Here is a 24735-nt window from a genome sequence, read left to right as displayed (position 1 = left end):
TGATGACCAATAGTTTTTAATGCTATTGATGGTTCATTAATTTCATCTAATAAATATAATAATCGAAGTGATGGGAAAGCAATAAATAATAATATAATTGTTGGGAGAATCGTTCAAATTATTTCAATAGTTTGCCCATGTAATAAATTTCGATTTGTATATTTATTAAAGAATAATATAAATATTAAATAACTGACTAATATTGTAATTATAATTAAAATTATTAATGTATGATCATGAAAAAAAGTCAATTGTTCTATTAAAGGTGATGCACTATCTTGAAGTCTAAAAGTGGCTCATGTTGTCATTTAATTTCTAATAAAAGTAAAATCTTTATATATGAAGCTTAAATCCATTGCACTAATCTGCCATATTAGAAATTAGTTAATAAAGGTAATTCAGAGTATCTATGTTCTGATGGGGGAGTATTTTGAGATCATTCAATTGAAGATCTAAATTGTATAGGATATAAAACTATTCGGTTAGAAATTATACTTTCTCAAATAATAATAAAAATATTAAGATTCCTATTAATGAAATAGATGAACCAACCGTGGAAGTGATATTTCATGTAGTATAAGCATCTGGATAATCTGAATATCGTCGTGGTATTCCTGCTAAACCTAAGAAATGTTGAGGGAAGAATGTTAAATTTACACCTAAAAATATAATTAAAAATTGAGTTTTTAATCAAATAGGATTTAAAGTTAATCCTGTAAATAAAGGGTATCAATGGATGAGTCCAGCTATAATAGCAAAAACTGCTCCTATAGATAAAACATAATGGAAATGTGCAACTACGTAATAAGTGTCATGTAGAATAATGTCAATTGATGAATTAGCTAGTACTACTCCTGTTAATCCTCCTACGGTAAATAAGAATACAAATCCTAAAGATCAAAGTATTGTTGGAGAATATGTTAATTGAGTTCCATGTAATGTTGCTAATCAGCTAAAAATTTTGATACCTGTAGGGACAGCAATAATCATAGATGCTGAAGTGAAATAAGCTCGTGTGTCTACATCTATTCCTACTGTAAATATGTGATGAGCTCATACAATAAATCCTAATAATCCAATTGCTATTATAGCATAAATTATTCCTAAAGAACCAAAAGTTTCTTTTTTTCTTGATTCTTGTCTAATAATATGAGAAATTATTCCAAATCCAGGTAAAATTAAAATATAAACTTCTGGATGACCAAAAAATCAAAATAAATGTTGATATAAAATAGGATCTCCACCACCTGCTGGGTCAAAAAATGATGTATTTAAATTTCGTTCTGTTAATAATATAGTAATAGCTCCTGCTAGAACTGGTAGGGATAATAAAAGTAAAAGAGCAGTTAATATTACTGCTCATACAAATAAAGATATTTGATCAAATGTAATACCTGTTGATCGTATATTAATAACAGTAGTAATAAAATTTACTGCTCCTAAAATAGAAGAGATTCCGGCTAAATGTAAAGAAAAAATAGCTAAGTCAACAGATGCTCCTCTATGTGCAATAGTAGATGAAAGAGGAGGGTAAATTGTTCAACCTGTTCCAGCCCCAGTTTCTACTATATTGCTGATGAGTAATAATGTAAGGGACGGGGGCAATAATCAAAAACTTATATTGTTTATTCGAGGGAATGCTATGTCAGGAGCTCCTAGTATAAGGGGTACTAGTCAATTTCCAAATCCTCCAATTATGATTGGTATAACTATAAAGAAAATTATCACAAAAGCATGAGATGTAACAATTACATTATAAATTTGATCATTCCCAATTAAGTTACCTGGATGACCTAATTCAGCTCGAATAATAATTCTTAATGAAGTTCCAACTATTCCTGCTCAAGCTCCAAAAATAAAATATAATGTTCCGATATCTTTATGATTTGTTGAAAATAACCATTGTCGCGACTAAGTGCGATTTATTTATGGTATATTCAATGGTGTAATTAAATGGCTGAATTTTAGGCGGTAGATTGTAAATCTATTTATAAGAATATTTCTTTTTAATTAAATTTAGTTTTATAGTCAATAATGACATTAGATTGCAAATCTAAAGGAGTAATTAGATTACTAAGGCTTAAAAGGTTCTACTAATATTTATAGCTTTGAAGGCTATTAGTTTTTTTAACTTAAAACCTTCAAATATTAGTAGAATAGTGGATGGACAATAGAAATTGTAATTAAACTAAATGTTAAAATAAAAGAAATTATTAATATTCATTTAATAAAAAAATTATTTGATTTTATTGAAAATATTCAATTATTCTCATAATAGTTTAATGTGAATGTAGAAAAACACAATCGTAAATAAAAAAATAATGTAATTAATGATATTGTTACTATAATTGTTGTCAATAAGTATTGATTATTTATAATTAAATGTTGAATTACTAATCATTTTGGTAAGAATCCAATAAATGGTGATAATCCTCCTAAAGATAGTAAATTTAATAATAAAATAAATTTTAAAATTTTTAAATTGAAAAATGAATTGAATAGTTGATTAATATGATAAATTTCAAAATTTTTGAATAAGAAAATTATACTAAATGATAAAAATGAATAAAATCAAAAATATGTCATTCATAATATTTCATTAATTTGTATTGCTGCTAGTATTCTTCCTAAATGGGTAATAGATGAAAAGGCTATTAATTTTCGTAATGAAGTTTGATTTAATCCTCCTAAAGAACCAATAATAATTGATATAATAATAACAACATTTATAAAATTAATATTAATTAAATAAGAAATTAATATTATAGGGGCAATTTTTTGTCATGTTATTAAAATTAAATTATTATTTCATGATAATCCTTCTATGACTGTTGGAAATCAAAAATGGAAAGGAGCAGTACCTCTTTTTAATAATAAAGAAGAAATTAAAATCCATTTACTAAATAAATAATCATTTTGTATCAATAAAGTATTTATGTATATTATAATAATACAAAATAATAGAATTGCTGATGCAATTGTTTGAATTAAAAAATATTTTAGAGAAGCTTCTGTAGATATTAGATTATTATTGTTACTATCTCTTATTAGGGGGATAAAAGATAATAAATTAATCTCTAAACCTATTCAAGCTCTTAATCAAGAATTTGATGAAATTGTGATTATTGTTCTTATTAGTAATATTGAAACGAATATAATTTTTGCAGAATTATTAATAATTAAAAAGAAAAGGATTTATAACCTTTATAAATGGGGTATGAACCCAGTAGCTTTATTAGCTTATCTTTTTATATTTTAGTGTAAGATGCACATAAGTTTTTGATACTTTTAGGAATGGTTTAATTCCATTAAATATAATGAATGTAATAAAATTACATTATTTATCCTATCAAGATAACCCTTTTTTCAGGCAATTCATTAATTTAAAATAGACGGGTTTCTATTGTATTTTTAGAATGCAAAATTATCTTTTTTAAAATTAAAGATTAAATTTCATTATAAAATAAATAAGTTTTTTTTTTTTTTATATTAATAGTTTAGAAAAAATTATGAAAAATTAATTTTAAATATGTAATATATTAAATAATTAAAATTAGTGTTTGAAAAATTACTGCTTTTAACTTCATTTAAGTAATAAAAAATTCTAATATAGATAGGTATGAGAGTTAAAATCACAACTCTAATATAGATATATAGATGTATATCGTTTATTTATATTTAATATTTAGATTTATTAAAATTTCTAATAATAGATTATAATATTAATAATCAAATTTTAATATACTAATCTCTATTTTTAAATTTTAGGGTTTTTTTGGACAAGATTAGTATGCATCTATTAATATATTAAATATTTATATATATATAGATATTTATTGATCTTTATAGTATATCTATAAATTATAATGAATGAAACATAATTTTAAAATAAAATGTCATGTATATAAAATAATTGAATGAAAAGTGTCTATTTTGGTATAAAGAAAATTAATCAATAACAAAATTTTAAAAATTTTTTTAAAAATTTCGAAATTTTTTGCAATAAAAAAAAATTATAGAAATGATTAATAATTTAAAATTTTTAATATTGTAAAAATTGAAATTTTGTTAAAAATTAAAAATTTTTAAATTATTTGTCTTTAAAATTGTGGAACTTGGTAATTTTAAAATTTATTATTTATAATTTTATATTTTATTTAAATTTTATTGCTTAATAAATGTAAATTTTATATACTATATTTTATTATTTATTAATATTAAGTATTGATTTTTAAAAATTGAAAATTAAATTATTTTATTTTATAAAAAATAAATAAAAAATTTTAAAATTATTGGTTATTTTTATTTAATATTTTATTATGAATTTGATTTTTATTAAAAATTTTAAATTATTGATTATTTTTAATTTTATTTAATAATTAATTAGGGGTTAGTTATTAATCATTTATTAAAAATCTTAAATTATTAATTATTTTTTAAAATTATTTGTTTAAATATTTATTAATAATTAAATTTTTACAATTTTAAAATTTTTTATTTATTGATTATTTTTGATAATTTTATTTTATTTTATAGAATATTAATTAATAATTAATTAGGGGTTAGTTATTAATTATTTATTTTACTAAAAAAATTTAAAATTATTATTTTCATAATATTTACATTTTTATTACAAAATGAATTTATGAAAAAATTTTTAGGGAGGTTAATTACTATATTTAAATATTTATTTAAAAATAATTTATTAATAAAAATATAATTTTAGTTATTAAATATAATTATCTATTAATATTAAATAATAATATTCAAAATTGAAATTAAATTATTTTATTTTATTAAAAGAAAATAATTCTAGATTTTAAAATTATTGATTATTTTTGTTTAATATTTTATTATGAAATTGATTTTTATTAAAAATTTTATAATTATTGATTATTTTAAATTTTATTTAATAATTAATTAGGGGTTAATTATTAATAATTTATTAAAAATCTTAAATTATTAATTATTTTTTAAAATTATTTGTTTAAATATTTATTAATAATTAAATTTTCACAATTTTAAAATTTTTTATTTATTGATTATTTTTGATAATTTTATTTTATTTTATTGAATATTAATTAATAATTAATTAGGGGTTAGTTATTAATTATTTATTTTACTAAAAAAATTTAAAATTATTATTTTCATAATATTTACATTTTTATTACAAAATGAATTTATGAAAAAATTTTTAGGGAGGTTAATTACTATATTTAAATATTTATTTAAAAATAATTTATTAATAAAAATATAATTTTAGTTATTAAATATAATTATCTATTAATATTAAATAATAATATTCAAAATTGAAATTAAATTATTTTATTTTATTAAAAGAAAATAATTCTAGATTTTAAAATTATTGATTATTTTTGTTTAATATTTTATTATGAAATTGATTTTTATTAAAAATTTTATAATTATTGATTATTTTAAATTTTATTTAATAATTAATTAGGGGTTAATTATTAATAATTTATTAAAAATCTTAAATTATTAATTATTTTTTAAAATTATTTGTTTAAATATTTATTAATAATTAAATTTTCACAATTTTAAAATTTTTTATTTATTGATTATTTTTGATAATTTTATTTTATTTTATTGAATATTAATTAATAATTAATTAGGGGTTAGTTATTAATTATTTATTTTATTAAAAATTTTAAAATTATTATTTTCATAATTACATTTTTATTACAAAATGAATTTATGAAACAATTTTTAGGGAGGTTAATTACTATATTTAAATATTTATTTAAAAATAATTTATTAATAAAAATATAATTTTAATTATTAAATATAGTTATTTATTAATATTAAATGATAATATTAAAAATTGAAATTAAATTATTTTATTTTGTTAAAAAAAAATTGGATTTAAATTATTAATCATTTCTATTTAATTTTTTATTATAAAATTGATTTTTATTAAAATTTTTAAAATTATTAATTATTTTTGATTTTATTTAATAATTATAAATTATTTAATTTATTAAAAATTTTATATTTATTGTTTTTAATAATTTTATTTATTTTATTGAATATTAATTAATAGCTAATTAGGGGTTAGTTGTTAATTATTTATTTTATTAAAAATTTAAAAATTATTAATTATTTTTATAATATTTAATATTTTATAAATATGAGGAGTTAAATGTTAATATAAATTTTAAATAATTTATGAATTAAAATTTAATTTAAATTATTTAATATAGTAAGTTTATATTTATTAGTAATAAATATAAATTTTAAAAATTGAAATAAATTTTATTTTGTTAGAAAAAAATATTTTAGATTCTAGAATTAATAATCGTTTTTATTTTATATCCTATTATGAAATTGATTTTTATTAAAAATTTTAAATTATAAATCATATTTCTATAATAATTTATATTTAAAAATATGAGAGGTTAATTATTAGAATATTAAATTTAAAATAATTTAATAATGAAGATTTAATTTAAATTATTTAATATATTTATTAGTATTAACTGATTTTAAAAATTGAAATAAATTATTTTATTTTGTTAGAAAAAAATATTTTAGATTCTAGAATTATTAGTCGTTTTTATTTTATATTTTATTATGAAATTGATTTTTATTAAAAATTTTAAATTATTAATCATTTCTGTGATAATTTATATTAAATATTGAGGTTAAGTATTAGAGTATAAAATTGAAAATAATTTATAAATGAAAATTGAATTTAAATTATTTTATATAGTTATTTATCTATATAAAATATGAATTTTAAAAATTTAAATAAATTATTTTATTTTGTTAGAAAAAAAAATAGTTTAGATTCTAGAATTATTAGTCGTTTTTATTTTATATTTTATTATGAAATTGATTTTTATTAAAAATTTTTAATTATTAATCACTTTTATATTATTTTGTATTTTATATTATTAAATTAATTTATGAAAAAATTTTTAGGGGGGTAAATTACTATATTAAATTATTAATTTGATAATAATTAGTTAATTTATAATATTAAAAATTTTGAATTATTAATCATTTCTATAATTTATATTTTTATTATTAAAATTAATTGTTTTTATTATTTGAATTTAATATTTATTATTTATTTTTATATTTTTTTATAAATTTATTTTTAATATAAAGTTTTTTTTTAGCTTATTTTTTATTAGAAATTTATTTTATATGTAAATTTTTGTGTGTATTATTATTTATTTTAATAATTAATAATTTAAATTTTATTCTCAGTAATTAGTTTTATTAATCAGTAATTAGTTTTATTAAGCCAGGATCTTTCCTACAAGGTGGAAGACAGCGCACCTCGTGCTAATCCCGAAAGGCAAGGGAGACCCGAACTCCCCGTCGTCTTTCCGACCATTATGCATGCTCGACACGGCCGGGAAAATGATGGAAAGCCTCCTTAAACAACGGCTGATAGCAGCCATTGACGATGGAGGTGGTCTGTCCCATCGGCAGCATGGGTTCCGGAAAGGTCACTCCACAATAGATGCCATAGCCGAGGTTATAAATGCGGTAAGGAAAGCCGAAACCGCGTGCCACCAAGTTAGGCCGGTTGTCTTACTGGTCACGCTGGACGTGAAAAATGCCTTCAATTCCGTCAGGTGGGACGATATGCTCGATGCGCTGAAACACTCTTTCAAGGTACCTCCTTATCTACTAGCCATATTAGGGGACTACCTAAAAGATCGCTGGCTCACGTACGAAACAAACCAAGGTCAGAGAAAGGTGAGGATAACAGGCGGAGCGGCCCAGGGATCGGTGTTAGGTCCCGACCTCTGGAATGCTTCGTATGACAGCCTCCTTCGTTTGCACATGCCAGATAGTGCTTTTCTTGTCGCTTTCGCAGACGACGTGGCTGCCGTAATTACAGCACGGAACTGCGAGCTGGCGCAGCTTAAATTAAACCAAGTAATGCGCAGTGTAAATAGATGGATGAGTGACCATGGACTTCAGCTCGCGACAGCGAAAACTGAGATCGTAATCCTCACGAAGAGACGAATTCCCACCATTACGAATATGATGGTTGGAGAACAACAAGTACAAACACGCAGCTCCACGAAATACCTTGGGGTGAGGATAGATAGCAAACTAACCTTCTCGGAACACTTTCAAGGAGCCTGTGAGAAAATTGCACGGACCATAGGATACTTAAGTCGATTAATGGCAAACACAGGCGGGCCAAGGCCATGTATAAGAAAGTTGCTTGCTTCCGCTTCGGATTCTATACTCTTGTACGGTGCAGAGATTTGGGCGGATGCAATGAAATTCCGAAAGTATCGAGCAGCTATTACTTCTATCCAACGCAGAGGAGCGCTACGAATTGCCTCAGCTTACCGCATGGTATCCGCAGACGCAGTTCTTGTTATTGCGGGAACCGTACCGATACATCTTCTCGCTGAGGAGAGGAAATCAATTTACCACCTCCGAGGAGAAGTACGTAGAGATGTTGCTGCCGCGCAGGCGCGAAAAGATTCTATCCGACGCTGGCAACAGCAATGGAGCTGCAGCACTGCAGGCAAGTGGACCAGGGAACTGATTCCCGAGCTGGAGCCATGGTTAGAACGGCCACATGGAGAGGTCGACTTCTACCTGACACAGTTTTTAAGTGGCCACGGCTACTTCCGGGAATACCTCCACAGGATGGGCATGGTTGAAAATCCGAATTGCTTATACTGTGGGCTCATAGACGACGTACGCCACACCTTTTTCGAATGCGATCACTTCGCACAGCAACGAAGAAGAGTGGAAGTAACACTAGGTGGCCTATCCCCGGGCAGTGTCATCAATAAAATGACCTGCGGAAATGACAGATGGGACATGGTCAGCAGATATGCAAGGACTATTCTCCTCGCTAAACGGCAAGATGGTTGCTTAGCCCAATAACGTGAGAGTAGCCAAAGAGCTCACGTAGCGCGCTTCCGTGCCCGAAGTTATGCTAAACGCGGTCCCAGGTGCGGAAAATGCGGGGGCCGTGGGAGGTTAGGTTTTAGTGGGTAAACCATAAAGAAAAAGAAAGGGAGTCCTACACTCGGAGAGGCTCGCTGCTACAGAGAGTAGCACCGAGGCTTAACAACCCGGTTAGTGCATAAAGCATTTCCTCCTTCCACGTAACAAAAAAAAAAAAAAAAAAAAAAAAAAAAAAAAAAAAAATTAGTTTTATTAATCAATTAAAATTGGAATTAGTAATTTTATTTAGTATTGGTTAAATTTGTGCCAGCATCCGCGGTTATACAAATAATACAAGTAAAAATTTTTCGATGTAAGATATAAATTAAATATATATATAAATTTATTAAGTGAAATTTTAAATTTATAATAGTTTTTAAATTGATTTTATTTAGTCTTAAAAATTTTATTATTAAACTAGGATTAGATACCCTATTATAAAAAATGTAATTATTTTTCATTAAGGTAGTATTAGTTATGTTCTTGAAACTTAAAAAATTTGGCGGTATTTTAGTCTATTCAGAGGAACCTGTTCTATAATTGATAATCCACGATGTAACTCACTTAAATTAGTTTTCAGTTTATATACCGTCGTTATTAGAATATTTTCTTAGAATAATAATTTTCAATAATTTGTATTTAAATTTATATCAGATCAAGGTGTAGCTTATATTTAAGTAGAAATGGGTTACAATAAAATTATTTAAATGAATTTAAATTTTAAATGTTTAATGAAATTGGATTTGGTAGTAAAATTTTAAATATAAAAAATTTGACTTTAGCTCTAAAATATGTACATATCGCCCCTCGCTCTTATTCTAAAATAAGATAAGTCGTAACATAGTAGATGTATCGGAAGGTGTATCTAGAATGACAATTTAAAGCTTATAAAGTAAAGTATTTCATTTACATTGAAGAGATTTTTGTGCAAATCAATATAAATTGAATTTAATATTTATTTATTTATTTATTTTATGATTTATTTATTTATATTATTATTATTTGTTTAATTTATATTAAAAGTAATTATAAAAATTAGTGTTTTAGTAATTTTTAATGAAAAAATAAATTTAATTATAGTTTATTTGTATTGTGAAAGATTATTGATATAATTTGAAAAATTTTTATTTTATAAGAAAAATTTATTTTTTGTACCTTGTGTATCAGGGTTTATTAAATAATTGATATTAAAAATATTGATCTCGATTTTATAAGAGTTAATAATTTATTAAATTTTGTTGGTAGGAATTTGGAAGGGGATTTGTATACTTGCGTGAATGTCCGGTACAATAAAAGAAAAGCACTTCTTAGTTCAACGATTTAATGAGGACTAAAAGATAAAATTCATGTGTACATATAGTTAACTCATCAATATATGTAATATGTCTTATTCATTCTAATTATTAGAAATATGTTCTCAATAGGAAATATTGAACTTAAAACTGCAAGTTATTATTTCAACACTCTTTCTTAAGTTAAATATTTCTTCAGTTAATTTTTAAGACCAAGCATTTGAACAAATTTTACATGTTTCTGTTTTTGCAGATTTTTTGTAAAAATATCAGAAACATTTTCATTTGTGGAGACGTACTCTAATTCTATTATTTTTTGTTCGACAACTTCTCGGATATAATGATATTTCAAATCTATGTGCTTGGTTCGCTTGTGGAACACAGGGTTCTTTGAAATTTGAATTGCGCTCATGTTGTCGCCTTTTAACTTAACAGGACCGATGTCGTGAATAAAACCAACTTCTTTAAGTAAGCGCCGCAGATATACAGCCTCTTTTGCTGCCGTACTTAAAGCGATGTACTCAGCCTCTGTGCTGCTCAATGCGACTACATCTTGCTTCTTTGCTTGCCAGGAAAAGGCGCTACCCGCCAAAAAGAACGAATAACCGGTGTATGACTTCCTATCTAAATCGTTACTCGCCCAATCCGCATCCGCATAGCCTTCTACCGGTTTACCATTTTTGCAGTAGTGTAACTTTAAATTGATGGTTTTTGATAAGTATCGTAGGACATGTTTTGCACCAGCCTCATGTTCGGTGTGGGGTTCTTGGTTTCTTTGTGCTAATAAACTTACTGCGTGCATAATGTCTGGCCGCGTTGAAATGGCCAAGTACATTAAAGATCCAATTAACGATTGATAGCTTGTTGCGTCTATTTTAGTGCACTTGTCATTTCTGCAGCTTACTTGAAAACCAGGATCTAGAGGTGTGCTTACCGGACGACATGATGTCACACCATACATACTCAATAACTCGTTTATATAGTTCTTCTGACACACAGAAATCGCACCTGTCTTACCCTGACGTTCTATTTCGAAGCCAAGAAAAAATGTCATTGCCCCGCTATCGTGTAGTTGAAATTTAGACGATAATGATTTTTTAATGCTCGCAATCTCTTTCTCGCTTGGACATGCTAAGATAAGATCGTCGACATAAACGGCAATGTAACTATAACTGCCATTGTATTGTTTGACATACAAACACGGTTCGCTTTTGCATGGGCTGAAACCCATATCTTTCAATGCTACATCAAGAGTACTATTCCAGTGTCGCCCAGACTGCTTTAAGCCGTAAATGGCTTTATTTAGCTTTAAAACTTTATTAGGATTTTTATTGTCTACAAATTCTTCTGGTTGTTTAAGGTAAATTTCTTCCGTAAGCTTAGTATTGAGATATGCATTGGAAATATCGATCTGATGTAAGTGAAGCTCTTTCTCAACGGCAATAGCAAGTAGCATACGAATTGTTTCATATCGTATTACAGGCGAAAAAGTTTCCCAGTAATTTAAACCCAGCTGCTGACTGCAGCCTTTTGCTACTAGTCTCGACTTGAACTTTTGAATATTGCCATCTGAATCACGTTTTATTCGAAAAACCCACTTCGATCCAATCGCTTTTTGACCATAAGGCAGATCTACTGCTGACCAAGTATTGTTAGCAAGAAGCGCCGAATATTCTTCTTCCATTGATTTCTTCCACTCAAAGGAGTATTTGCTTGACAATGCTTCTTTGACCGATCGAGGCGTGTCTACATCTTCACCATATTGTAGATAATTTAGCATCTGATACTCTTTTTTGGGACGCCCTACTTGACCAGTGTGAATAATTTTTGGCCTACCTCGACCGCGACGTGATTCGTTTCCATTTCTATGAGACTCACCAATTATTTGCATTTCATTCGAAACGATTCCATTCTCTGCAACATTGCCTACATTTGCCTCTTCTACCTCTGTTTCGTCTTCGGTGCAACTTTCAAACTCTTCATCTTCTTTCCGCTCTTCTTCAACAGGTTTACGATCGTCGATTTTTACAAAAATTGTAGCAATGTCATTTTCATCTCTGTTTTTGGTGTCATCTTCGCGCACAGCTAAGTTGTCTTCATCTTCTAAAAATTTTACGTCACGTCTTACACAAATTTGCCTCGTTTCCTTATCATACAAGCGATAAGCTTTTGCAACCTCAGAATATCCGACGAACAAATACTCTTTGAACTTTGCGCTGAATTTACCACGCTGCGTTTTATTTAACGCGAATGCGCGCGAACCAAAAACCCTGAAATGTTTTACCGACGGCTTTTTGTTGTACCAAATCTCATAAGGAGTGCAATCTCTAAGTAATTTTGTAGGTGCGCGATTACGTAAATATACAGCTGTGTGTATAGCTTCACCCCACAATTCTTGTTCTATATTTGCATGCACCAGCAAACTTCTAGCCATTTCTACAATTGTGCGGTTAACTCTCTCTGCCACTCCATTTTGCTGGGGAGTATATGGCACAGTTAACTGCCTTTTAATTCCGCACTCATTTAAAAAATCGGTAAATTTATTGTTTATGTACTCCGTACCATTGTCACTTCGGAGCTTTTTAATTTTCTTCTGAGTTTCACATTCGACCATATTTTTGAATAATTGAAACTTTTCAAATACTTCGCTCTTTTCTTTAATACAATAAACAAAAATCATTCTCGAGAAATCGTCAATAAATGTGAGAAAGTATCGTGCACCACCTACTGATTTTACGTTTATGGGTCCACATACATCTGTATGCACAAGCTCTAATATTTCTTTTGACTCAATTTCAAATTTTTTCGGAAAAGGCATTGCACTTAATTTTGCTTTGTTGCATGTGTCACAATTTGTTTTTGTTTTCACATCTTTTGTGTCCATACCTCGCACTAAACCTTTGTCGGCAATTTTCTTTAAACTTTCGAAGTTTATATGACCATATCGATTATGCCACTTTAAATTATTTAAATAAATTTTTGAACCTTGTATTTGCGCATTGAATATAAACAAATCATTTTGTAATCTAGCTCTAAGCAATGTTAACCCTATAGAATTTTTTACTTCCACAACATAGTTTTTGAATACCACTGTATATTTATGCTGCACAGCTTTGTTAACAGAATAAAAGTTCATTTTCAGTGAAGGCACAAACAATACATCACGTAGCTCTATTTCACATTCATTTGTTTTTATTTTGACCGTACCTATACCTTGTGAGTAAGTGAAATTATCTGCTGCTAACATAACTTTTTCTCGTTTTTCGATGAATGACACGAACATATTCTTGTCGCAACACATATGTGTCGTTGCACCACTGTCGACACACCAATTGTATTTACTTCGTTCATCCCCCACAGCAGCAGCATATACAGCGTAAGAAAGCTCGTTAATTTTAGAACTTTGTTTATCTTCACGATCATATTGTTGTTTGCCCTTTCTTTTGCATTGTGAAGCCGTATGGCCACGCATGCCACAACTAAAGCATTTACCCTTGAACTCATTTGACTTTACATGACTTTTTGCTTTTGTATTTATTTTATTACCATTATGCGCTGATTCCCCTCACTAGGGTAGGCACCTTGTCGTTGGTGTGAGGGCTTAGCCGAACTCCATAGCGCCCGACTATGAGGCGGAGCTGTTTAGGACTGACATCTACGCCGTTTCGCCTCATAGGAGGGCGGCGGGATGTCGGTGACCAAGAACTGCCAACCCCCTAATCCAGGGTGTTATGCGGACCGTGCCTATTGGACGATTTGCAGCCAGGGGATAAATTCGGCTGTATTCGAACGGAGCCTTCCCGATACCAGGCCATCTCGGGAAGTATTTATGGCCTTACCGCAGTAAGGAGCGCTGCTGTGGCGGACGGTTCTTTCCCCGTATATAATACTGGACCGCTGAGCCCGCCTTGTCGGGCAGGTGGTCGTACGACCAAGATGAACAACTCATTACCTGAATGTAATAAGGAGGATGTAAAGAGGAGGACTGAGTCGCAATCCAAGGACGACAAATACGAATTAAGCGATGCGTCGGACTCGGGGAGCGAGAGTAGTGCTGATTCAATGAACTCCGTGTTGGAGAAGCGCACAAATGAAAACGGAGTAGAAGAGTGGAGAAGGGTACGGAGCAGAGGAAGTAAAAGAGCTCTCTCGCAGTACCGTGCAGCACTAAGAATTGTACAACGCTTCGGAGCAGTGGTCGACCCAACAGAAGTGGAGATCGAGCGCTTGGAATGGGCCCATGAAGCGGTAGAAGTAGGTCGAAGGCAGTTCAAAAGGTTTGCTGCGAGAAACCCTCGGTTCTGCAACCGGTACGAGGAGGAAGAAGCGTCGAATGGCAGAATGACGAGGCAACGTTCGGCAGAAGGCGACAAGCCTGCTTTCAAGAGGCAGAAAGGACCCAGTCCTAGAGCCGCGAGGCAGGGCAGTCGCATAGACAAGACAAGTAGGCCCAAAGCTGTAAGACAGATGGGTTCCAATAGCGAGGTAGCAACTACCTCGAAAGCTGCCAGTCAGAGGGAAGTTCCAACTACGAAAGTAGGAGATAAGCCAAAGGGAGATAACGCTAAGACTCCGGCTTTCTCGGAGGCGCTAAAGGGAGTTAACGCGAAGACTCCGGTGTTCTCGGAGGTTCTAAAGGGAGATAACACTAAGACTCCTGCTTTTCCCGAGAAGATGAGTGATGTGGCAAAGCAGTCACTGACTGTGGCACTGGTTGATCGTAGCAGTCCGTTCGGACAAATGACTACTGAAAGGTGGAGATCTGTGGAAAGGGAGCTTATTAGCTTAATGCTTAAGATGATGCGGGAACAACCAAGTAAGCCCCTTCCAACCTTTGATTCGGGGGGATGGTATAATGGTGTGAAGATGATAGCGTGCGACAACATCGCGAGCTTGCGGTGGCTGGAGGAAGTCGTTCCAAACCTCCAAAGGCAAGGCACGAACGCGCGGTTTGAGGTGGTGGATAAAGCGCAAATCCCCACGGTACCAAAAGTTAAGGTATGGATACCATGCGTGATGAAGTCGGAGGATACACTGCGACTTCTGCAGCATCAGAATCCGAACATACCGACACAGGATTGGAAGGTACTTACTGTATCTCGGCCTACCGAGGATGGTCAGTTCTACATCTTCCAAATATAAAAGCAGTCGGAGGATATTCTGTACACGCAGCTTGGCAAAATGTCCTTTGGCACTGGCAAAATTTACATGCGACTCAGGAAAAGAAGTCCCGAGGATAAAAATCCAAATCGCTGGAAGTGGGCGAAGTCGAAAAGGACCTCAGAAGCCTAAGGGAAAAAAGACAGGTGGAGGTCCCCGACGTCACCACGAACGTGCTAGAAGAGGACCAACCGCTAAATGGTGCTGTGACTCGCACAGAGGAACACACGGCACAACATTCACGAGGGGCTGAAGGGGGCCTCGAATACTCTAAACCAAAAGGGCAAGAGGAGGACGACGACGTCAAGACGAAGGTGCTGGAGGGGGACAAACAGCCCAGTGGTACTGCGAGTCCTACAGATAAACCTCCAACACAGTAAAGTGGCGTCGAGCGAACTCCTCCTAACCCTTGAGGAGGGTTCGTTTGACGTGGCGCTGATCCAGGAGCCGTGGCTCTCATCGGGAGGAAAGGTTTCTGGACTTAGCGCGCGCGGGTTTGGCGTTTACTACGCACAAACGGAAGGACGGCTGCGAGCTGTAGTAATGGTAAGGAAACAGCTGCATTCATATATGCTGCCTAATTACACCACCGAGGATCTCGTAGCGGTGGCCGTTGAGCAAAAGAATAAGCAGGCATTTATCCTGGCGTCCTGCTACATGGCCCATGCTGCGGAGGTTCCACCGATGGAGTGCAAAAGGCTAGTACAGGAGGAAGGGCGCAAAGGGCGGTTGGTCATAGGCGCAGATGCAAATGCGCACCACAATGCGTGGGGAGGAGCAGATACGAACGAGAGAGGCGAATCTCTATTTTGTTACATCCTGCAAACCAATTTGCAGATAGCCAACAGGGGAAATGTTCCTACATACATTGGTCCAACATCCAGCAATGTTCTGGATATTACATTGAGCTCCGAGCGTGATATATCAAGGTATGATTGGATGGTTCTCGATAGACCATCCTTCTCCGACCATGTGTATATAAGCTTCAGCATCCCACTAAAGAGGGTAGAGAAGGGAGGAACCTTTAGAAACCCTAGGGCAACGAATTGGACTAAATTCCAGAAACATGTAGAAACGAAACTGGGATAACCCAAAGAGGTTGCTAATGTAGAGGAACTGGAGGAGTCGAATGAATTCCTAACAAGGACGCTTATGACTGCGTATAACAAAGCTTGCCCTCTAAGAAGATTCAGAGGAAAAGCAAAGCCGCCATGGTGGAGCAATGAGCTGAGTCTTCTAAGAAGACAGGTAAAAGAAATGTTTAAACTCGCAAAGACCGCGGAAAGCGAAGCGTGTCGGGACGAGTACAGGGATCTACTGAGGATCTACAAGCGTGAAATTACCAGGGCGAAGAGAAACTCATGGAAAAGTTTCTGTACGGACATAGAGTGCTCCAGTGAAACAGCACGGTTGAAAAAAGTCCTAGCAAAGGGAAACATAGTCCAGGGACTAATAAAGAAAGAGAACGGGGAATGGTCACGTGATAGTGAGGAATCCCTTGAGGTGCTTCTCGATACACATTTCCCATCCGGAGACGGTTTAGAAGAACCAGCAGACATCACTCACACTTCGATCACGGAGCTAGTGGTGCCGGGGTTGGTGACCGATACCAAGATCGAGTGGGCAGTGAAGACGTTTTCTAAGTTTAAATCGCCGGGCCCAGATGGTATATTCCCGGCCATGCTACAATTCTCAGGCAGGGCGGTCGTGGAATGGCTTAAAATAATATTCGATGGGTGCATAAGACTGAATCATGTTCCGCACTCTTGGAGAACTGCTCGTGTAGCTTTTCTACCAAAGGCGGGGAAGATCGGTCACGTGTATCCCAAAGACTATAGACCCATTAGCTTAACATCATTTCTGCTCAAAACCTTTGAGAGGCTGATAGATGTGTACATAAAGTCCAACGTGGATGGAAAGCTGCTCTCCACAACACAGCATGCGTACACCAAAGGCAAGTCGGTAGACACCGCATTGCATAGGGTGGTAATAAGCATAGAGAAATCCCTGGAATATAAGGAGTATGCTCTAGGAGTCTTCTTGGACATTGCCGGGGCTTTCAATAATGTTGCAAAATGGGCGATTATGGATGGTCTTAATTACATTAAAGTACATCCTGCCTTAATCAGATGGATCGGCTGCATGTTAAATTGCAGAAAGATTACATCACAATGGGGATTGTACGAGGCCACGAAATCAGTGGACAGGGGCACGCCGCAGGGAGGGGTGCTATCACCTCTGCTGTGGACACTGGTCATCAACCAACTGCTCAGGCAATTCGATGAGGGACCCGTAAAATTTACGGCTTACGCAGATGACGTTGCAATTGTCATAAGTGGAAAATGCCTTCCAACGATTAGTTCTTTGATGGATCGGGCGCTTCGGGATATTCATACCTGGGCATCTAATGTCGGGCTGAAAGTCAATGCGGAGAAGACGGATATGGTCTTGTTTACAAAGAGGTACAAGGTCCCAAATTGGACCAGGCCTAAGTTAGGAGCGGTGACCTTACAGGAGAAACCTTGCACAAAATATCTAGGAATCACCTAGACAGTAAGCTGTCATGGAAGCTCAACGTGAAGGAGAGGGTCAAGAAGGCCTCAACGGCACTCTATGCATGTAAAAGAATGCCGGGGTGTACGTGGGGCCTATCGCCCTCTCTTTCTCATTGGGTTTTTACAGCGATTGTAAGCCCTATTCTATACTATGGAGTTCTTGTTTGGTGGAAAGCCACACAAAAAACAACATACCTCAAAAAATTATAGGGGGTATGCAGACTATCGATGCTTTGCATTACGGGAGCCCTGAAAACAACCCCGACGGCTGCACTGTATGCCATTCTGCACATTCCACCTGTAGACCTGGTAGCAAAGAACAAAACATTAACGACCGCAACCAGGCTCGGTGCTTCGGGGCAGCTTGAGCGCCGACCATATGGCCATAGTAGTATAGCGTCCTCAGTCACAAGACGAACAGACTACATGATTCCCTACCTGCACTTTGAGGGAGATCTTAAGGCCACAATAGAGGTGGACGGTTGGCGCAAGGGTGCGCAAATGGCGGACGAGGCGATACATGTGTACACCGATGGTTCCAAAATAGTGGAAGGAGTAGGGTCTGCGGTATACTGCGCTGATCCGGAATTAAGCAGATCCTACAGGCTGCCGGATTACTGTAGCGTTTTCCAAGCGGAAATATTAGCCGTAACCAAAGCAGTAGAAACCCTGGAAGAGAATAGCTTAAGCTGCAACCGTGTTAACTTTTATATTGACAGTCAAACAGCAATTAAGGCAATAATCTCGCATAGCAGAGCATCTAAATGCGTGTTAGAGTGTAAGCAGTCTCTGGAGAGAATCGGGACAGGGAGAAGCATACATCTATATTGGGTCCCAGGGCATATGGGAATAGATGGGAATGAAAAAGCGGACGAATTAGCTAAAAAGGGCGCATCCCTTGAAGCTTGCTCCGTAGACGTCCCAATTAGATTGGGCGAGATTAAGCGAAGGCGAGAGGTGGACATGATCGACCAAGCAGAAAAGGCGTGGGTTCAAGCGCGGGGCTGTAAAGTGTCGAAGATTATGTGTAGGTCTTACAACCTTAGACTAACACAGTTGCTTCTATCATTAAAAAGAGAGGACTGTAGGCTCATGACGGGTATTCTGACTGGACACTGCCTTCTGGCGTCACATGCCTTTAAATTAGGCTTGGTCAGTGATAGCAGGTGTAGGAAGTGCGGGTTGGAGGAGGAAACGATCGAGCACGTTCTGTGCTCGTGCCCTGCACTTGCCAGGCTAAGACTCCAGCTATGAGGAGTGATACAGCTGTCAGATCTAGAAGCAGCAAGTGGCTTAAGTCCTAGGAAGCTTCTAGTATTTGCCAAGAGGACGGAGTTATTTTATAACATAGGTCCTGGTTTTTGATAGGGTTTTTCAGTTTGGTCGTTAAAACAAACTTCTGGTAACACTACGGACTCAATCAGTCTATGTGAGGTCCTCATGTACCGGCCAGTTCAACCTACCTACCTATGCGCTGATTCTCTTACACTTGTATAAACAGCTTGCGCAGGAGCTTTTTGATCTGCTTGTTGTTCCCTTCTAGCACCCTCTTCTAACAGCTTTACTTTTAAAGTACTGAAACTCGGCAATTCATCACGAGTCTCGATAGCTACCACGAAGTTTTCGTACTCGGACGGCAAATTAGATAATAGTATTATGACTTTTAGCTCTTCGTTTAACTCGATGTTCACTTCGGCTAATTTATCTACGACTTCGACAAACGAATTTAGATAAGTTGACATGCTTTGACCAGCAGACATACTGCAACCAAGCAACTTTTTATAAAGCGAAACTTTTTGTAAAGGTCCCCTCGGCACATGAACATCACGAAGTCTCTTCCATGCTTCCACTGAAGTTTTACAAGCCTTAATATTGCTGAGTTGCGTCGGTTTTACGCATAAAATAATATTAGCTAGCGCTTTTTGATCATCTTGATCCCACTTTTCTGCATTTTCATCACTGCGCTTACAATCTTCATTAACGATGCGCCATTGGTCCATATTAACCAATATGCTGCGCATTTGCATGCACCACACATCATAGTTATTATCGCTCAGTTTTTCGATTTGCAAACTCGAATTCATTTTTAAAATTTTATTTTGTAAAACCCGATTAATTATTAAATTTTAAATAACTTCACACGCGATCTGGGACCATAACCTTTGTTGGTAGGAATTTGGAAGGGGATTTGTATACTTGCGTGAATGTCCGGTACAATAAAAGAAAAGCACTTCTTAGTTCAACGATTTAATGAGGACTAAAAGATAAAATTCATGTGTACATATAGTTAACTGATCAATATATGTAATATGTCTTATTCATTCTAATTATTACAAATATGTTCTCAATAGGAAATATTGAACTTAAAACTCCAAGTTATTATTTCAACAAATTTAATGTATTAAAATTATTTTAAATAAATTATTAGAAATGAAATGTTATTCGTTTATAAATATATCTAGTTTTTTTAGAAATAAATTTAATTTAGTAATTTTTGATTTATTTATTTATTTTGTTAATAAATAAATTTATTAATTATAATATTTTAAGGGATAAGCTTTAAAATGAATTATTATAAATGAGATAAATTAGTTAAAAAATATATGCTTAGAATTAGCAATTATTATTAATTTTGTTAAAAATTATTTTATTTAAATATTATTTTTTTATGTTTTAATTTTTTATAAAAAAATTTTTTGTAATTTTATTTGAAAAGAAATAATGATTAAATTAGTATATACACATATATAAGTAATTTTTAATGAAAAGTTTGTATAAAGAACTCGGCAAATATATTACTCGCCTGTTTAACAAAAACATGTCTTTTTGAGTTAATTTTAAAGTCTGACCTGCCCAATGAAAATTTTTAATGGCCGCAGTAATTTAACTGTGCAAAGGTAGCATAGTCATTAGTCTTTTAATTGAAGGCTTGTATGAATGGTTGGATGAAGTATAATCTGTTTCATATAAATTTATTATAGAATTTTATATTTTAGTAAAAAAGCTAAAATTTTGTTAAAAGACGAGAAGACCCTATAAATCTTTATAATTTTAAAAATTTTTATTTTTTAGATTGATTTTATATTAATTTTTAAAATTATTTTATTGGGGTGATATTAAAATTTAATTAACTTTTAATTAATTTTTATCATTAATTTATGATTTATTGATCTATTATTAATGATTAAAAGAATAAGTTACTTTAGGGATAACAGCGTAATTTTTTTGGAGAGTTCTTATTGATAAAAAAGTTTGCGACCTCGATGTTGGATTAAGGTATAATTTTAGGTGTAGTTGCTTAAATGATAAGTCTGTTCGACTTTTAAACCCTTACATGATCTGAGTTCAAACCGGTGTAAGCCAGGTTGGTTTCTATCTTTAATACATATTATAATATCTTAGTACGAAAGGACCAGTTATTAAAATAATTATATTTTATTTATGTGAATTTTATTAATATAATTTAATTAACTATTTTGGCAGATTAGTGTATTAAATTTAGAATTTATAAATGTAATTTTTAATTACAAATAGTACTTGTTTATTTTTGAATTATTTTTAACTTTAATTGGTTCATTAATTTTAATTATTTGTGTTTTAGTGAGAGTTGCTTTTTTAACTCTTTTGGAGCGTAAAGTATTAGGATATATTCAAATTCGAAAAGGTCCAAATAAGGTTGGTTTATTAGGAATTCCTCAACCTTTTTGTGATGCAATTAAATTATTTACTAAAGAACAAACTTATCCCTTATTATCGAATTATATTTCTTATTATTTTTCTCCAATTTTTTCTTTATTTCTTTCTTTAGTTGTTTGATTTCGTATACCTTTGTTTGTTAAATTATTTTCTTTTAATTTAGGGTTGTTATTTTTTTAAGTTGTACTAGATTAGGTGTTTATAGAATTATAATTGCTGGTTGATCATCAAATTCTAATTATGCTTTATTAGGAGGATTACGGGCAGTTGCCCAAACAATTTCTTATGAAGTTAGAATAGTTTTAATTTTATTATCTTTTGTTTTTTTAATTGGAAGATATAATATTTTTCAATTTTTTTATTATCAAAAGTATATTTGATTTTTAGTAATTTTTTTACCTATTAGATTTGTTTGATTTTGTATTTGTTTAGCTGAAACTAATCGAACTCCTTTTGATTTCGCTGAAGGTGAATCTGAATTAGTTTCTGGGTTTAATATTGAATATAGAAGAGGTGGATTTGCGTTAATTTTTATAGCTGAATATTCTAGAATTTTATTTATGAGAATATTGTTTAGAGTTATTTTTTTAGGTTGTGATTTATTTAATTTTGTGTTTTATTTAAAATTAGTATTTATCTCTTTTGTATTTATTTGAGTTCGTGGTACTTTACCTCGGTTTCGTTATGATAAATTTATATATTTAGCTTGAAAGTGTTCTTTACCAATTTCTTTGAATTGTTTATTATTTTTTATTCGGTTTAAGTTGTGGTTGTTAAATTTTATTTAATTAATTTTGTTAAGTAAAGTTAATAGAAAGTATTTTTCTATATTATGTTTTCAAAACATATGCTTATTCAAGCTCATTAACTATTTAATTAAATTATCTCATCATTTATTAATTATAGGATTTGTAATATAATATAAAAAGTAAATAATTGTTAAAATTTGACCTACAATAATATAAGGAGTTTCTACTGGTCGTGCCCCAATTCATGTTAATAAAATTACTGTAATAATTATAATTCAAAATAAAATTTTATTTATAGGATAAAATTGAATTCCTCGGAAATTTCTTAAGTTATAAAATGGAAGAATTGTTAAAATTGCAATTGATATAATTAGTGCTATAACTCCTCCTAATTTATTAGGGATTGATCGTAAAATTGCATAAGCAAATAAAAAATATCATTCTGGTTGAATACGAATAGGAGTCACTAATGGATTTGCTGGAATAAAATTATCTGGATCTCCCAGTAAATATGGTTGGGTTAATGTTAATAATATTAATGTTGAAATTATAATAATGAATCCAACAATATCCTTGTAAGAAAAATAAGGATGAAATGGAATTTTGTCAATATTTGAATTTAATCCAATAGTATTATTTGATCCTGTTTGATGTAAGAATAATAAATGAATTATTGTTATAGCTAGTACAATAAAAGGTAAAATAAAATGGAAAGTAAAGAATCGAGTTAATGTAGCATTATCAACTGCAAATCCTCCTCATACTCATTGCACTAAATCTATTCCTAAATAAGGAATTGCTGATAGTAAATTTGTAATAACTGTTGCACCTCAAAAAGATATTTGACCTCATGGTAATACATATCCTATAAAAGCTGTTGCTATTACTAAAAATAAAATTAAAATTCCAATTAATCATGTAGGTGTAAATAAATAAGATATATAATAAATTCCTCGTCCAATATGTAAATAAATACAAATAAAAAAAATGATGCGCCATTAGCATGTAATGTTCGTAATAATCAACCGTAGTTTACATCTCGACAAAGATGATTTACTCTATCAAAAGCTAAATTAATATTTGCGGTGTAATGTATGGCTAGGAATAAGCTTGTTATAATTTAAATAATTAAACATAATCCTAATAATGAGCCAAAATTTCATAAAGGTGAGATACTAATAGGTGTTGGTAAATCAATTAAAGAATTATTAGTAATTTTAATTAAGGGGTGTTGATTTCGAAAAGGTTTATTCATTAGTTTATAATTCGTAGTGGTCCATAAATATATTAGTAATTTTTTTTTTTTTTTTTTTTTTTTTACTACGGCAATTAATGTAATTAATAAATAGTTTATTAATATAATAGTTATTATATTTGTTGGGTAGTTATTTAATTTATTAAGTATAATAGAATTTTCTTGTATATATGATTTTATATCATATATTGTTTTTATTTCATTATTTTCTATGTAGTTTAATATAAAAGGTTTATCTAAGAAAATTGAAATTATTATTATAATAATGAATATTATAATACATGAAATTGTTATTTTAATTGATAATGAAAATATTTCATTTGATGCTAGTGAAGTGACATAAATAAATAATAAAATAAAAAAATTAGAAATAAAATATAAGAAAATCAGAATGTTTTATATAATATTCCTGTTAATATACAAATTTGTAGTGTTTGTATAAGTAATATTAGTCCTATAGCTAATGGATGATTTATTTGAATAAAAATTAATCTAGAAATTAATGTAGTAATAAAAAAAAAATAATTGAATTATACAAGGAATAGTTTATTAAAATATTAATTTTGGAGATTAATGATAAAGAAGTTTCTTTTTTCTTGAAGTTTTAAAAAATGATTTTTATTTTTGATTTACAAAACCAATGTTTTTGTTAAACTATTAAAACTAATGTTAATCATTTTATATTGAATGTTACCTTTTATTTTATTTTTAATTGGAGTTTTGGTATTTTTTTCTAATCGTAAACATTTGTTATCAATATTATTAAGATTAGAATATATTGTTTTGAGTTTATTTTTTATATTATTTATATATTTAAATTTGATAGATTATAGATTATTTTTTAGAATTTTGTTTTTAATTTTTAGAGTTTGTGAAGGAGTATTAGGTCTTTCAATTTTAGTTTCACTAATTCGAACTTATGGAAATGATTATTTTCAATCTTTTAATTTATTATAATGTTGAAATTTATTTTTATATTAATTTTTATATTTCCTATTTGTTTCATAAAAAAAATTTTTTGAATGGTTCAATTTTTATTATTTTTGATAATATTTATAATAATTTTATTTAATTTT

General features: G+C 30.9%; 1 long non-coding RNA gene and 1 pseudogene across 1 annotated transcript in view; one reads left to right on the top strand and one right to left on the bottom strand.

The window, feature by feature from the left end:
- The window catches only part of LOC137234568 (uncharacterized), a 158146-nt gene that overhangs the window by 44540 nt on the left and 88871 nt on the right, over window positions 1–24735 (top strand). The gene's annotated exons all lie outside the window — the stretch shown is intronic.
- On the bottom strand, window positions 1913–13491 carry LOC137234450 (NADH-ubiquinone oxidoreductase chain 2-like; annotated as a pseudogene).

This window comes from Eurosta solidaginis, chromosome X, assembly GCF_040869045.1.
Source record: "Eurosta solidaginis isolate ZX-2024a chromosome X, ASM4086904v1, whole genome shotgun sequence".
Taxonomy (NCBI): domain Eukaryota; kingdom Metazoa; phylum Arthropoda; class Insecta; order Diptera; family Tephritidae; genus Eurosta; species Eurosta solidaginis.
Note: the sequence above shows the minus strand (reverse complement) of the source record. Positions and strands in the feature narration are given on the sequence as shown.